Source organism: Amphiura filiformis, chromosome 18 (assembly GCF_039555335.1).
Source record: "Amphiura filiformis chromosome 18, Afil_fr2py, whole genome shotgun sequence".
NCBI lineage: Eukaryota > Metazoa > Echinodermata > Ophiuroidea > Amphilepidida > Amphiuridae > Amphiura > Amphiura filiformis.
Genome location: NC_092645.1, coordinates 53,905,470 through 53,920,986, shown reverse-complemented (window position 1 = coordinate 53,920,986; position 15,517 = coordinate 53,905,470).

Sequence of the window (15,517 nt, the reverse complement as noted above, 5' to 3'; positions counted from 1 at the left end):
TGTAGGCCCTACTTGTACAAATATTGGTGAATAAATATGTTTAAATGCATGCTTGAACCATTAGTATTTTGTACTTTGTTCTCAAAATTACAAAAAATGACTTGCATTACTCGTTGACTGCCGATAAAACGCCCAATAAAGACTTAGTCACCGGACCGCGCCGGCCAGTTAAAGTACATGCCCTATCACACCACTCCACACCATACATAAATTCTCCCAGTCACATTTCCCAAATATGAAATTTTAATTTACTTTTAAAGTTTGGCAGAGGCGGGGTTCGAACTCACGGCGCAACGCTTAGTAGTCTATGAGCCTAGCGCCTTAGACCACTAGGCCACTTGTCTTCTTGTTATTCAGCTGAAACTTATTTAAAAATATAATCGCAACTTCAACATAGGCCTACCACGTGACAAGCAAAGGCAGAAAACGTATTATATTTTGGAATTTTATCTGCTTAAAACATTAATGTGTATTATAATAGAGCTACCATTATTTATATTGTTGAATTCTCAAGCGCATAGAGACAATTAATACGAGCGTCCTATGATACATACACAATACATAAAATCGATTTTGATCTTCGGCATTACTCGGTGACCTCCGATAAAACGCCCAATAACGCCGGTCAGTTAAAAAAAATGCTTAAGTACATGCCCTATTGAGATAAGCAATCCTTTTGTGATATGTCCATTCATCCATATAATAATAGCAATCAGATTTTTGGATGGATGTTTTACACAGTGATTGGAGAAGAAGCTATGTAAATAATCAAAAGTACATGTCTACAAATTGACAAGGACAACTCCTTTTGTCAACATTGTTTTCACCTATTTCTCAGTATGTTAATTAATCCGATTAATTACGTAATTTCGCCAGCGTATGATATATCAGTACTAATATGTAGGCCCAAGGAGGTTAGATATAGAAAGAAGAGGAAATAGATTACGTATCGCATAGGGGAGGAAGGGGGGGGGAAGGAGAGAGCGGGAGAGGGAGACCGATGGAGTCACAGGGCTCTAAATTACATAGGCGTAGATCGGGGGGGGATAAATGCCACAATATTTTGCCAGGGGATGGTCAATATAATCACCCCCAATATTGACGCCTGTGTATTGGTTTGTGTCGAAATTAACCTCATATTTGGCCATTTTATAGCCACAGAATGCCATTTTAGCGCTTTGCGCGAATTTATTCCACTTTTGTCCCATATTTCACCAGTTTAGTTTCAATAGGCCTATGCTAAAATTTTCGCGCGCATTTGTACCATAAGGTTCACTGTACTGGGTACTTTAAAAAAATCCAAACCTAACCTAAAACATAACTTTAACCCTTAGATTGGAGCTCTACTAGAAGTAAAAATATAGATAGTGAACGAATTTAGTATTTCTATATCTATGTGAGAATGATACAATAGAGGCCCTGCATGAAATTATTGATTGGCTCCAAACAAAGGTTTTCAACCGGTGTCCTTCACCGTAGTTATGGCGGAGTGCAGTCCATTCAATCAAATGTTGTCATCAACCTATTTGATCGTAGTGCAGGATTATGTGTGTGAGACGAACTGTCACGGTAGATTGCAATCATGCTTTTGTTGAATGCATTTGAGTAGTCCGCCATATTTACGGGATGATACGTCGCATGCAAGGCCTCTATATGACATGATGAACATAGTCATTGATGCATCAGTTTTAAAATAGACTAGGCGGTTACCCATATTTGGCGGTTCTCGTCTGGGCGCGATTACCAGGCTGATGGTGAAATGCCCATATGACAATTTTTACTAATTTGACCTCAGATGACCCCAGGGTGACATTGGATGACCCCAAAATGACCTAAACTTATAACTCTAAATGTTGACTGTACCTACCAAGTTTCATGCCCATATATGAGCTTTTACTAATTTGACCTCAGATGACCCGTGGTGACCTTGGATGACCCCAAATTGACCTACAAAAAAAATGCTGCTTTAAATGTTGACTGTACCTACCAAGTTTCATGCCCATACGACACTTTTTAGTAATTTGACCTTAGATGGCCCCTGGGAGGGGACCCCGTGGTCGGATGACTTAACGAACATAGACATCTTCTTGCCAGGACAGAACTACACCCACCCACCGAGTTTGAGCCCCGTAGGACCTAGTTTCATGCCCATATGACAGTTTTAGTCATTTGACCTCAAATGACCCCTGGGAGGGAGCCCCGGGGTCGAACGACTTAACGAACATAAACATCTTCTTGCCAGGACAGAACTACACCCACCCACCGAGTTTGAGTCCCGTACGACCTAGTTTCATGCCCATATGACAGTTTTTAGTCATTTGACCTCAAATGACCCCCTGGGAGGGGGCCCCGGGGTCGGATGACTTAACGAACATAAACATCTTCTTGCCAGGACAGAACTACACCCACCCACCGAGTTTGAGGCCCGTACGACCTAGTTTCATGCCCATATGACAGTTTTTAGTCATTTGACCTCAAATGACCCCTGGGAGGGGGCCCCGGGGTCGGATGACTTAACGAACATAAACTTCTTCTTGCCAGGACAGAGCTACACCCACCCACCGAGTTTGAGCCCCGTACGACCTACGACGGCCTCACATTAGCAGTCACAGACAAAACCTAAATCTACAGAATATATCCATTACTCGTCGATACTCGAAAGAGCTCAAAATAAATAACTTAGAAAATTTTCTTGATGTCCTTTAACATGTTTTCATAGTTAACCATCGTTAGCCATGGATATCTATCATGAGAACTGACCGGTGACTAAGTCCGATTTATTGGGACGTTTATCGGCAGTCAACGAGTAATGGGTAGCGTAGCAGGCTCACAATAATGCTCTAGCAAAGATCAGTAATAGAAGGGTCAGTGCTTTGTGTGGCCTATCACAGATCATGAAGCTGAAGTCGGTCTACTGTTCTGTGAGAGGCACGCGCCTACCCCCATTGGGAGTTTCATCATTAGGTCAGCCATAGCACATATCCTGGAATCCTGGCCACTACATGTAGCAACTAGCTTCAGCTGTAGCTTGTAATAGGCCTATACCACAGGCCCATACGCAGGATTTTTTTTTTTTGGGGGGGCGATTTTGTGAAAAGTGGACTTTCTTTCAAAAATTTGGACCTTTTTTTGACGAAAAACATGACTTTTTTTGCTCGCTACGCTCGCAAATTCTGAAATTTTGGGACTTTCTGTACACTTTGGCAAATTTTGGTGTGGGGTGAGCCTCTTCAAAAGCGCTTGGGTTGGTCTAAGAAATACTGGCATTTTTTATCATAGAATTTTAGATCTCTTCAAAGTAGGCTACAAATATGATTATGTACCAATCTGATCAAAATACAACTAAATCAAGAAAATATTGAAAATAAATTGGATTTCTTTGCACGTAAACTGCACACTTCAGTTTACTATTTCTCATTGCAAAATTATTTTGTACACATACATGACATATAAGGCCCATGGGTAGATTTACCATAGGGCAGAGTGGGCACGGGCCCAAGTAATGGGGGCCAAAACTGATCACATTGTACCTGTGTACATTTGCGTGACCAAATTAATCTCATATTTGACCATTTTAGCTTTTTGCATTAATTAGTTCCAATTTTAACAATATTTGGCCAAATTTTTTGCGCGGTTCGCGCGCATTTGTACTATCATAGCCACGGATCCAAATTATCTATTTCATTTATCCCTGTAAAATCAGATAAACACCCTGATTTGGGACAAATCTAAATTAAGTATAAAATGAAAATTTCCTTGTGCTTGTATTTCATGCGCAATTGTTCCACCGGGAATGTTTCAAACATTTGCCTCCCAGATACCACACCACTGGAAACAACACTATTAAGTATGTTTGTTATTCTATTTTAAGTGCTTATGTTCTGTACCTTGTATTAGTAAGGTTTTGAACATTAAGAATCTTGAATCTTGATAAAGGGGTCAAAAAGTTTTGTCTGTCAAAAGAGGGTCAAAAAGTTTAGCGGTCTATGGGGGGTCAAAAGTTTAAGGAAAAATTTAAGGAAGACCAGCCCCCTACCAAAGTATTAATGAACACTCCCTATCTCCGGATTGTTCCGATAAATTTTGATAACTCCAAATTGTTCTGACTAATTTCAACTAACTGCGGATTGTTCCAAATAATATCGATAACTCGGAATAACTACAAATAAATATTGCAATTCCGATAACTCCAATATCGGACCCTGAAATCGGAATTAATACCCTGTCGTGGGGCCTAATATTGGATCCAAAACATAATAATGATAAAATTGGATACTTTATGCCCAATATTTATTGGTCGAGCTATGAGTTTTAACTCGAGTACGCCTCGTCCAATATTAAAACTCATAGCTTGACCAATAAATGTGGGCTCAATCGATCTAATTTTATATCAAAGTTGCACAAAGTTCTGCAAAGTCACGTAAAATTTTGCAAAGTTGCACACAGTTCCTCAAAGATGCCTGAACATTTTGCAAAGTTTTGCAAAGTTGCTCAAAGTTTTGCAAAGTTACATAACATTTTGCAAAGATGCTCAAAGTTGCGTAAAATTTTGCAAAGTTGCTCAAAGTTACGTAAAATTTTGCAAAAGCTACACAAAATTGTACAAAGTTGCGCCAAGTTCCTCAATGTTAATGTAAAGTTGCATAAAGTTGCACAAAGTTACTCAATGTTAATGCAAAGTTGCACAAAATTGTCAAAAATTTTGCAAAGTCAAATGACAACTTTGAGCAGTTTTACACAATTTTGCGCAACTTTGGTCATTTTTGACAATTTTGGACGAATTTGGGCAACTTCCCCTGTGACATGGGGCCTTATGAACATGAAACTGGACACTAATCAGACGTACATTAACCTGAGACGAAAATACCTAAAGGGATTGGCAGCGACGAATTATCTTAGTGGCAATGAGGGTACAGTGATTCAGGCTGCATTTGCAGCCATTTAGTTTAGACTCGGTGCATTTTCAACCCATTTAAAAATTCTCCAATATTAAGTGACAATTTGTTATCGTTGTCTAGCAAAATGTGCGAAAATGTTCAAAATTGGTATAATTTCGGGTCTGTTTACTTCAAATGTGGTTTAACGTCGGGTTTTTCGGAGATACATGCAGCTGATAAAAATTACATTTGATCACAATATTGACATGATCTAAAACTAGTTCAAAAGAAAGAAATGCTATATAACAAATTAGTCTTATTCCTATAGATTCCTTGATTGTTTTTACCAAAACATAACATTTAGGTTATTTATATTTTATGATTTTCAATGTGTTCCATGCTTGATATTAAAAACAATCTAGTAAGAAAACACATTTTTTTTTAAGCACAATTTCAAAGTCACAATTATAACACAATCAGTCGGAATCGATGCACGCTAATAACGCCCGCATCCGTAACAGACCTGAATATGATACGTATTGGTAAATAACACGGAAAAGAGCCGCGCTAATACCCCCTATAGGTATTTTCGTCTCAGCTTTAAGGGATCTGGAATGAGTGTTTTGAGCGTTTCGACAGTATTTTTGTGGGACATGAGAGCACATCAGGCATGTCGAATTGCATTCTGAATACGAAGAATGTCTTTCTGATATCAATTTTTTTTTTTGAAATTGACATTTTTTGAAATTTTATGACAAATTATTAAAGTTTTATATTTTTCACATTTTTGATATATAACAGTCCTCGAAGTAAATCTTATAAATCTAATGACATATTCTTAAAGTCTACGTAGCTAGGATGTATCTCATTTCCTATCATATATACTGAACCGCTTGTCTTGAGTCACTGAAATTTCAGTGTAGTAATTGAATTCCTTGCCCCAATAATATACATAACTTTTGTTACCAGTGTGTAATTATTTTTTGAGAAAAATGCAAAAATATTCACAAATTTACCACATGGGTGTAGTACCCCCTTAAATATCACAAATATCAATTTTTAACCATTTGCCATAAAATGTGTATTACATTGCGAATTTCAAAAAATCTAAATTATTTGATATCAGAAGGACATTCTTTGTATTCAGAATACAATTCGATATGTCTGATGTGCTCTATTGTCCCACAATAAATACTGTCCAAACGTTCATACCCCATCCCTTAACTTGTCGACTGACGGATTGACTTCCCAGCCAACACAAAAATGTTTTTAAAATATTATAAACGTGTTATAAACGGGTTTAGGTTTTGGTAAAAATGTTTTAATAACATTTAAATGTCGGATTATATGTGATGCGATCAATCCAAATCAGTCGGAACTCGGAAATATTGATTTTGAAATATAGCCAAACAAAGGAAATTTTTCCTTTGTTTGCTATTGTTTTTGAAACTCTTTAATTGCTCATATCTTTGGAACTGGTTGTTCAATTTCAATGGGATTTTCTGCAAAATCTAGCTTTATAAATACTTTTTACAATCCTATAGAAAACTGAAAATTTATTATTGTCGAGTTCCGACTGATTTTGCGTGATCGCATCACATATATATAAAGGTAGCCTTCGCCCATGGACCCCAGCAGGGGCCTGGGCATGACCCTACCCGTTGATGCTCGCGCTTGCGCTAGAAAAAAAACCGGCCGTTTTAAAATCCGTACCCATGTACAAAAAATTGTGCCTATGGAATAAGGAGGAGCATAATCTCAGCTACAAAATGATCTATATTTTGTTACGGCAGTGCTTTCAGATTTTTCACATACCAGAACAGCTCTATCCCATCACCCCCCTCCATCTGGCCTTCAAGTTACTTAAAATAGTGTAAAAATTGTGTGTCAGCAAGCTAATCTGACTATATTCTCTCGCAAACAAACATGTCTTCAAAAGGATGCCGTCATTCCGTCAATATTGAGACATATGTTCTAGCAAGGCATTCCGCCCTCGCTATTTAGTTTAAACTCGTCAGCCGAGTCTTCTGGAAGGACCAGACTAATCATTCCCGGCAAAAAGAGGCTTTGGTATCGAATTCCATAGGGGTTTTACAGCGTGTACGTCTATAAGACTAGGGTTAATATCTTCAACAGTGTTCAAAAGGTAGAGTGTCAGAAATGGCAACATTTGACCCTTTTCCTTCCAACAATGGTAGTGTTTACCGTCTAATCAAATGCGGCGGCGGGAAAATGCTTTGGAGTAGCGCTACTTTCGTGCTCGGTTCAGCCTTTCAGGCTGGCTTCGCGTTCGCGCTTTGGCCTCAATCACGCCTGCGGGCAACATACTACGGCTAGCTTTAGACGAGCGAATAACGCAATTTTTCATTTTATAAAATCTTACCTTTCACCATATATTGCTTTATCTTGCTCAAATCAAGTCCTATGGAATTGAGTTAAATATCACAACAAATTCTACCATCCGTTGTACTTGTTGATTTTCTCAGTATTAATTTTATTATAAAAGAAGTGCCTCTACTTCTTGTGAGCAGTTTATTGAAAAGACACTGGCTATGCTGTACTAGTATACACATATTTGTATAAGATGACTAGATACGAAAACTCATACTGTGTACTCCAAACAAACGAGGTGATCTTTCACTATTGAATGAAAAGACTTGAACTTTGCCTTCTAATATGATACTATATTGCATCACATGTTATTGACAAAGTGATCGCACACAAAACAAAGATCAAAGTCCGCGTTTTTGTATTTCATATATATACGTACAAACTCTGTACATGGCGGGGGGCACATTATTAATTTGTTTGGTATGTATGTTCCCCCGGAATTTTCCATGGAAGTCGGAGATGGGGGGTTTTTAGAAGCAATTGATTATGTCAACATGCCCTTTTAAGGAGATCCAAACATTTCAACAAAATTCAACAGTGTTATTATTATGAATATCTCATTTACATAATAATGACCTAATTGGCCACATAACTTGAACCTGTATAGTGGCCATTAATATATTTATATAATGATAACAATGATATTGACTTTTCTATTCACGAGTGGTGACTAATTACCTATTAGATACAACCGAGTGGGAGATTTTTAAATCAAATATTTTTGCGTAAAAACATCATACCCATTCGCGTTGCTCATCTGGTTTAGAAGACCGAGTATTTATCTTAAGTAAAGGAACAGCTACCATCAGGCTACATTCACCGCGGGATTCGAAAGGAAGATACCATACCACCAAAACCTACAACGCAGCTCTGTAAGCCCCCCCCCCCCATGTCCCCGGGATCTACGCCTACTGCAAGGATCACCAGCTAGCTCCCAACATCTTCGCAACCGTATTCACCAGTATCCGGCGCACAAGGAGGGTACGCAACGCAATTAATGCAATGAGGACCAGGGATGAAACCTGTATTCGTCAAGGAGGAAACCAGGTAGAGGGCAGAGCAGCACGGTAAGCTAACTTCACTAGCCAAAGACAAACCAAACCGTATTTTTCAGGGCTACCTTTTATCCCAAAAAAGAGAAGTGACTTATGTTGTAAAAAAAAAAGTAAGAGACAACAAAGTAATAAAGTAGAAACATAATAAAACAAAAAGGTAATAACGAAGAAAAAATAAGTAATTGCAAGTTTAGCGAGAGAAGTCCCATCCCACAGCCATTTTGCCGACAAGTTAATGATACCTAACATAATATCAATAGCACATAAGGCCACCGGTAAAGCCCATTCCCTAAATAAAGTGGCTATTTTAAAATGTTATCATTGAGGAATTTTTGATATTCAATTATTCATGCATGGTACGAGTATGTGTACTGCTTTTCAATCTATCTTTTAAGTAGCCGAACCTTCTCCATGGATAGAGTAAAAAATAGGAACATTTCTTTAAAAGAGCATATCTTCAAAAGTTGTGAGCCGTTTGAAGTATTAACGAATAGAGGTTTCTTTATATACCAAAATATAGTTGATCAAATTTTCAAAAATATATTTTTTTTGGGGGGGGGGGGACACCCTGAACTGCTACCTTATTTATTGTGTTGAATGTAGTTGTTGGTGCATGCAGATGGTTATTAAAACTATTATAAATATTTTCGCACGTCAAAAAGGGGGGGGGGGCAAAGGTTTTTTGGCAGACCATTTTGAAAATTCACCATCCCGGGGGTACACATAATTATTGCACAGCCCCTTAGTCATTATTACAGTAGAGAGCACCCTCGTTATGATTTTCTAAATGACTAAGGCCTTGTACCACAATTATCAGTGACATTGTCTTTATCATTAGTTTGAATACGTAAATCTTCAACACCACCAACACCACACATTATTACGTCACCCTCATAATCCAATCGCCTTAGGGACCGTTCACAAACACTTGTTAGGGAGGCCTGATGCAAAAAGGGGGACCCGTGAAATTGTTGATCCTCCTAAGGGTCCAAAATGTAGATGACATCATATTCTCCTGGGAAATTGAGTTTATATGCTTTTCTTTGGGGTTGACCCATAATTTTTATGTCAAAAAGGGGGGCCCAGAAATGTTTGACGTCTTGGGGGGGACGAAAAATTTTCGCGATTAATTTTTTTGCATCAGGCCCCCCTAACAAGTGTGTGTGAATAATCCCTTAGTCATTTTTTTGAGGTTTTGAGTTTTTTTCCTTTTTCTCAAAACTGCAAAAAATTACTTAAGGATTAGGTTTCCGATTGGTATGAATCTTTTTATGCCACCTGCCTGTGAGAAATTCTTGTTGCAATATTTACATTGTATGGTTTTTCTTTGGTATGAATCCTTTCATGTCTGGTCTTGTTACTTACTTGTTTGAATTTCTTGTTGCAATATCTGCATTGGTAAGGTTTCTCTTTGCTATGAATCCTTTCATGTGTAGTCTTATGACCTGATGTTGTGAAACTCTTGCTGCAATACTTACATTGGTGAGGTTTCTCTTTGGTATGAATCCTTTCATGTCTAGTCTTGTTACCTGCCTGTGAGAAGCTCTTGTTGCTATTTACATTGGTAAGGCTTCTCTTTGCTATGAATCATTTCATGTGTAGTCTTGCCATTTGCCCGTGAGAAGCTCTTGTTGCAATATTTACATCGATATGGTTTCTCTTTGGTATGAACCCTTTCATGTATAGTCTTGTCATTTGCCTGTGAGAAGCTCCTGTTGCAATATTTACATTGGTAAGGTTTCTCTTTATTATGAATCCTTTCATGTACATTCTTGTTACTTGCATCTGAGAAACTCTTATTGCAATATTTACATTGGTAAGGTTTCTCTTTATTATGAATCCGTTCATGTAAAGCCGTGTGACCTGACTGTGAGAAACTCTTGTTGCAATATTTACATTGGTATGGTTTTTCTTTGGTATGAATCCTTTCATGTACAGTCTTTTGACCTGACTGTGAGAAACTCTTGTTGCAATATCTGTATTGATATGGTTTCTCTTTGGTATGAATCCTTTCATGTGTAGTCTTGTGACATGACTGTGAGAAACTTTTGCTGCAATATTTACATTGATATGGCTTTTCTTTGGTGTAAATCCACTCATTCTTTGACTTTCCACATGATGTTAAGGTCTTTTTATCACAATGATATTTATTTGATTTAAGGTGTTTTCCTATAACATTGCTCTTTAGTATTTCTTCGAAATGTAGTTTCTTCAAACAAATTGTCAGTCGTTTTTTAAGTTTATCTTGTTCTGATTTGCCTTTAGTACGAATCCGTTCATGTCTTGCCTTGTCATTTGCCCATGAAAAAATCTTATATCTGTCACGTTTCTGGTTGGTGCTTATCCTTTTACGTACATTCATCTTTTCTGGACTTGAGAAACTCTGCGCGCCAGATAATTTTGCGATGTTTTTTGCCCACAAATATCGGCGATATGCTGCTGCAGCCTGCTGGAACGAACCATTCCTGTATGGGTGTGTCCAGTTTTCATGGAATCTTAAATGAAGTAAATATCGACGAGTACTATAATAGAATCTTCGTTTGCAATACTTGCATGTATGAACTGGCCGACGGTCAACAAGAGAGGAAGATAATTTCTTCATGATTCTGCACAAAAAAAATGAAAAAGCCCAAAAGTATGAACATGAAACTGGACACTAATCAGACGTACATTAACCTGAGACGAAAATACCTAAAGGGATTGGCAGCGACGAATTATCTTAGTGGCAATGAGGGTACAGTGATTCAGGCTGCATTTGCAGCCATTTAGTTTAGACTCGGGTGCATTTTCAACCCATTTAAAAATTCTCCAATATTAAGTGACAATTTGTTATCGTTGTCTAGCAAAATGTGCGAAAATGTTCAAAATTGGTATAATTTCGGGTCTGTTTACTTCAAATGTGGTTTAACGTCGGGTTTTTCGGAGATACATGCAGCTGACAAAAATTACATTTGATCACAATATTGACATGATCTAAAACTAGTTCAAAAGAAAGAAATGCTATATAACAAATTAGTCTTATTCCTATAGATTCCTTGATTGTTTTTACCAAAACATAACATTTAGGTTATTTATATTTTATGATTTTCAATGTGTTCCATGCTTGATATTAAAAACAATCTAGTAAGAAAACACATTTTTAAAATAAGCACAATTTCAGAGTCACAATTATAACACAATCAGTCGGAATCGATGCACGCTAATAACGCCCGCATCCGTAACAGACCTGAATATGATACGTATTGGTAAATAACACGGAAAAGAGCCGCGCTAATACCCCTATAGGTATTTTCGTCTCAGCTTTAAGGGATCTGGAATGAGTGTTTTGAGCGTTTCGACAGTATTTTTTGTGGGACATGAGAGCACATCAGGCATGTCGAATTGCATTCTGAATACGAAGAATGTCTTTCTGATATCAATTTTTTTTTTTTGAAATTGACATTTTTTTGAAATTTTATGACAAATTATTAAAGTTTTATATTTTTCACATTTTTGATATATAACAGTCCTCGAAGTAAATTTTATAAATCTAATGACATATTCTTAAAGTCTACGTAGCTAGGATGTATCTCATTTCCTATCATATATACTGAACCGCTTGTCTTGAGTCACTGAAATTTCAGTGTAGTAATTGAATTCCTTGCCCCAATAATATACATAACTTTTGTTACCAGTGTGTAATTATTTTTTGAGAAAAATGCAAAAATATTCACAAATTTACCACATGGGTGTAGTACCCCCTTAAATATCACAAATATCAATTTTAACCATTTGCCATAAAATGTGTATTACATTGCGAATTTCAAAAAATCAAAATTATTTGATATCAGAAGGACATTCTTTGTATTCAGAATACAATTCGATATGTCTGATGTGCTCTATTGTCCCACAATAAATACTGTCCAAACGTTCATACCCCATCCCTTAACTTGTCGACTGACGGATTGACTTCCCAGCCAACACAAAAATGTTTTTAAAATATTATAAACGTGTTATAAACGGGTTTAGGTTTTGGTAAAATGTTTTAATAACATTTAAATGTCGGATTATATGTGATGCGATCAATCCAAATCAGTCGGAACTCGGAAATATTGATTTTGAAATATAGCCAAACAAAGGAAATTTTTCCTTTTGTTTGCTATTGTTTTTGAAACTCTTTAATTGCTCATATCTTTGGAACTGGTTGTTCAATTTCAATGGGATTTTCTGCAAAATCTAGCTTTATAAATACTTTTTACAATCCTATAGAAAACTGAAAATTTATTATTGTCGAGTTCCGACTGATTTTGCGTGATCGCATCACATATATATAAAGGTAGCCTTCGCCCATGGACCCCAGCAGGGGCCTGGGCATGACCCTACCCGTTGATGCTCGCGCTTGCGCTAGAAAAAAAACCGGCCGTTTTAAAATCCGTACCCATGTACAAAAATTGTGCCTATGGAATAAGGAGGAGCATAATCTCAGCTACAAAATGATCTATATTTTGTTACGGCAGTGCTTTCAGATTTTTCACATACCAGAACAGCTCTATCCCATCACCCCCCTCCATCTGGCCTTCAAGTTACTTAAAATAGTGTAAAAATTGTGTGTCAGCAAGCTAATCTGACTATATTCTCTCGCAAACAAACATGTCTTCAAAAGGATGCCGTCATTCCGTCAATATTGAGACATATGTTCTAGCAAGGCATTCCGCCCTCGCTATTTAGTTTAAACTCGTCAGCCGAGTCTTCTGGAAGGACCAGACTAATCATTCCCGCCAAAAAGAGGCTTTGGTATCGAATTCCATAGGGGTTTTACAGCGTGTACGTCTATAAGACTAGGGTTAATATCTTCAACAGTGTTCAAAAGGTAGAGTGTCAGAAATGGCAACATTTGACCCTTTTCCTTCCAACAATGGTAGTGTTTACCGTCTAATCAAATGCGGCGGCGGGAAAATGCTTTGGAGTAGCGCTACTTTCGTGCTCGGTTCAGCCTTTCAGGCTGGCTTCGCGTTCGCGCTTTGGCCTCAATCACGCCTGCGGGCAACATACTACGGCTAGCTTTAGACGAGCGAATAACGCAATTTTCATTTTATAAAATCTTACCTTTCACCATATATTGCTTTATCTTGCTCAAATCAAGTCCTATGGAATTGAGTTAAATATCACAACAAATTCTACCATCCGTTGTACTTGTTGATTTTCTCAGTATTAATTTTATTATAAAAGAAGTGCCTCTACTTCTTGTGAGCAGTTTATTGAAAAGACACTGGCTATGCTGTACTAGTATACACATATTTGTATAAGATGACTAGATACGAAAACTCATACTGTGTACTCCAAACAAACGAGGTGATCTTTCACTATTGAATGAAAAGACTTGAACTTTGCCGTCGAATATGATACTATATTGCATCACATGTTATTGACAAAGTGATCGCACACAAAACAAAGATCAAAGTCCGCGTTTTTGTATTTCATATATATACGTACAAACTCTGTACGTGGCGGGGGGGGGGGCACATTATTAATTTGTTTGGTATGTATGTTCCCCCGGAATTTTCCATGGAAGTCGGAGATGGTGGGTTTTTAGAAGCAATTGATTATGTCAACATGCCCTTTTAAGGAGATCCAAACATTTCAACAAAATTCAACAGTGTTATTATTATGAATATCTCATTTACATAATAATGACCTAATTGGCCACATAACTTGAACCTGTATAGTGGCCATTAATATATTTATATAATGATAACAATGATATTGACTTTTCTATTCACGAGTGGTGACTAATTACCTATTAGATACAACCGAGTGGGAGATTTTTAAATCAAATATTTTTGCGTAAAAACATCATACCCATTCGCGTTGCTCATCTGGTTTAGAAGACCGAGTATTTATCTTAAGTAAAGGAACAGCTACCATCAGGCTACATTCACCGCGGGATTCGAAAGGAAGATACCATACCACCAAAACCTACAACGCAGCTCTGTAAGCCCCCCCCCCCCATGTCCCCGGGATCTACGCCTACTGCAAGGATCACCAGCTAGCTCCCAACATCTTCGCAACCGTATTCACCAGTATCCGGCGCACAAGGAGGGTACGCAACGCAATTAATGCAATGAGGACCAGGGATGAAACCTGTATTCGTCAAGGAGGAAACCAGGTAGAGGGCAGAGCAGCACGGTAAGCTAACTTCACTAGCCAAAGACAAACCAAACCGTATTTTTCAGGGCTACCTTTTATCCCAAAAAAGAGAAGTGACTTATGTTGTAAATAAAAAAGTAAGAGACAACAAAGTAATAAAGTAGAAACATAATAAAACAAAAAGGTAATAACGAAGAAAAAATAAGTAATTGCAAGTTTAGCGAGAGAAGTCCCATCCCACAGCCATTTTGCCGACAAGTTAATGATACCTAACATAATATCAATAGCACATAAGGCCACCGGTAAAGCCCATTCCCTAAATAAAGAGGCAATTTTAAAATGTTATCATTGAGGAATTTTTGATATTCAATTATTCATGCATGGTAGGAGTATGGGTACTGCTTTTCAATCTATCTTTTAAGTAGCCGAACCTTCTCCATGGATAGAGTAAAAAATAGGAACATTTCTTTAAAAGAGCATATCTTCAAAAGTTGTGAGCCGTTTGAAGTATTAACGAATAGAGGTTTCTTTATATACCAAAATATAGTTGATCAAATTTTCAAAAATATATTTTGGGGGGGACACCCTGAACTGCTACCTTATTTATTGTGTTGAATGTAGTTGTTGGTGCATGCAGATGGTTATTAAAACTATTATAAATATTTATGTGCAACAGATATTTACACCCGGGCATTTACATACTAGATCCTAAACATTTACCATTGATTTTGTATCTTTGTAAAGTATAGTAATTATTACATATTCCTTCCGTATCTGGCAAGTGAATTGCTCATGCAACTTCAAGGCCGAGTCGCAATATACCGTATGGTATTTTGGCATTCTTATTTAGCAGTTTATTTACATGATTTAGTACAACAAACATAATGTTCTACAGTCTTATTATTCAAGTGCTTCATTGTAATTCACCTCTTTGGCACTTTGAATGAGTTTAACAGTGTACTTCGGATATATTTTATATAAATGCGCTTTTAAAAATACGCACGTGACCCATTGGTACGACATAACAAGACCAGCAAGCGTGATCAAATGATCATGCATTGACCACTA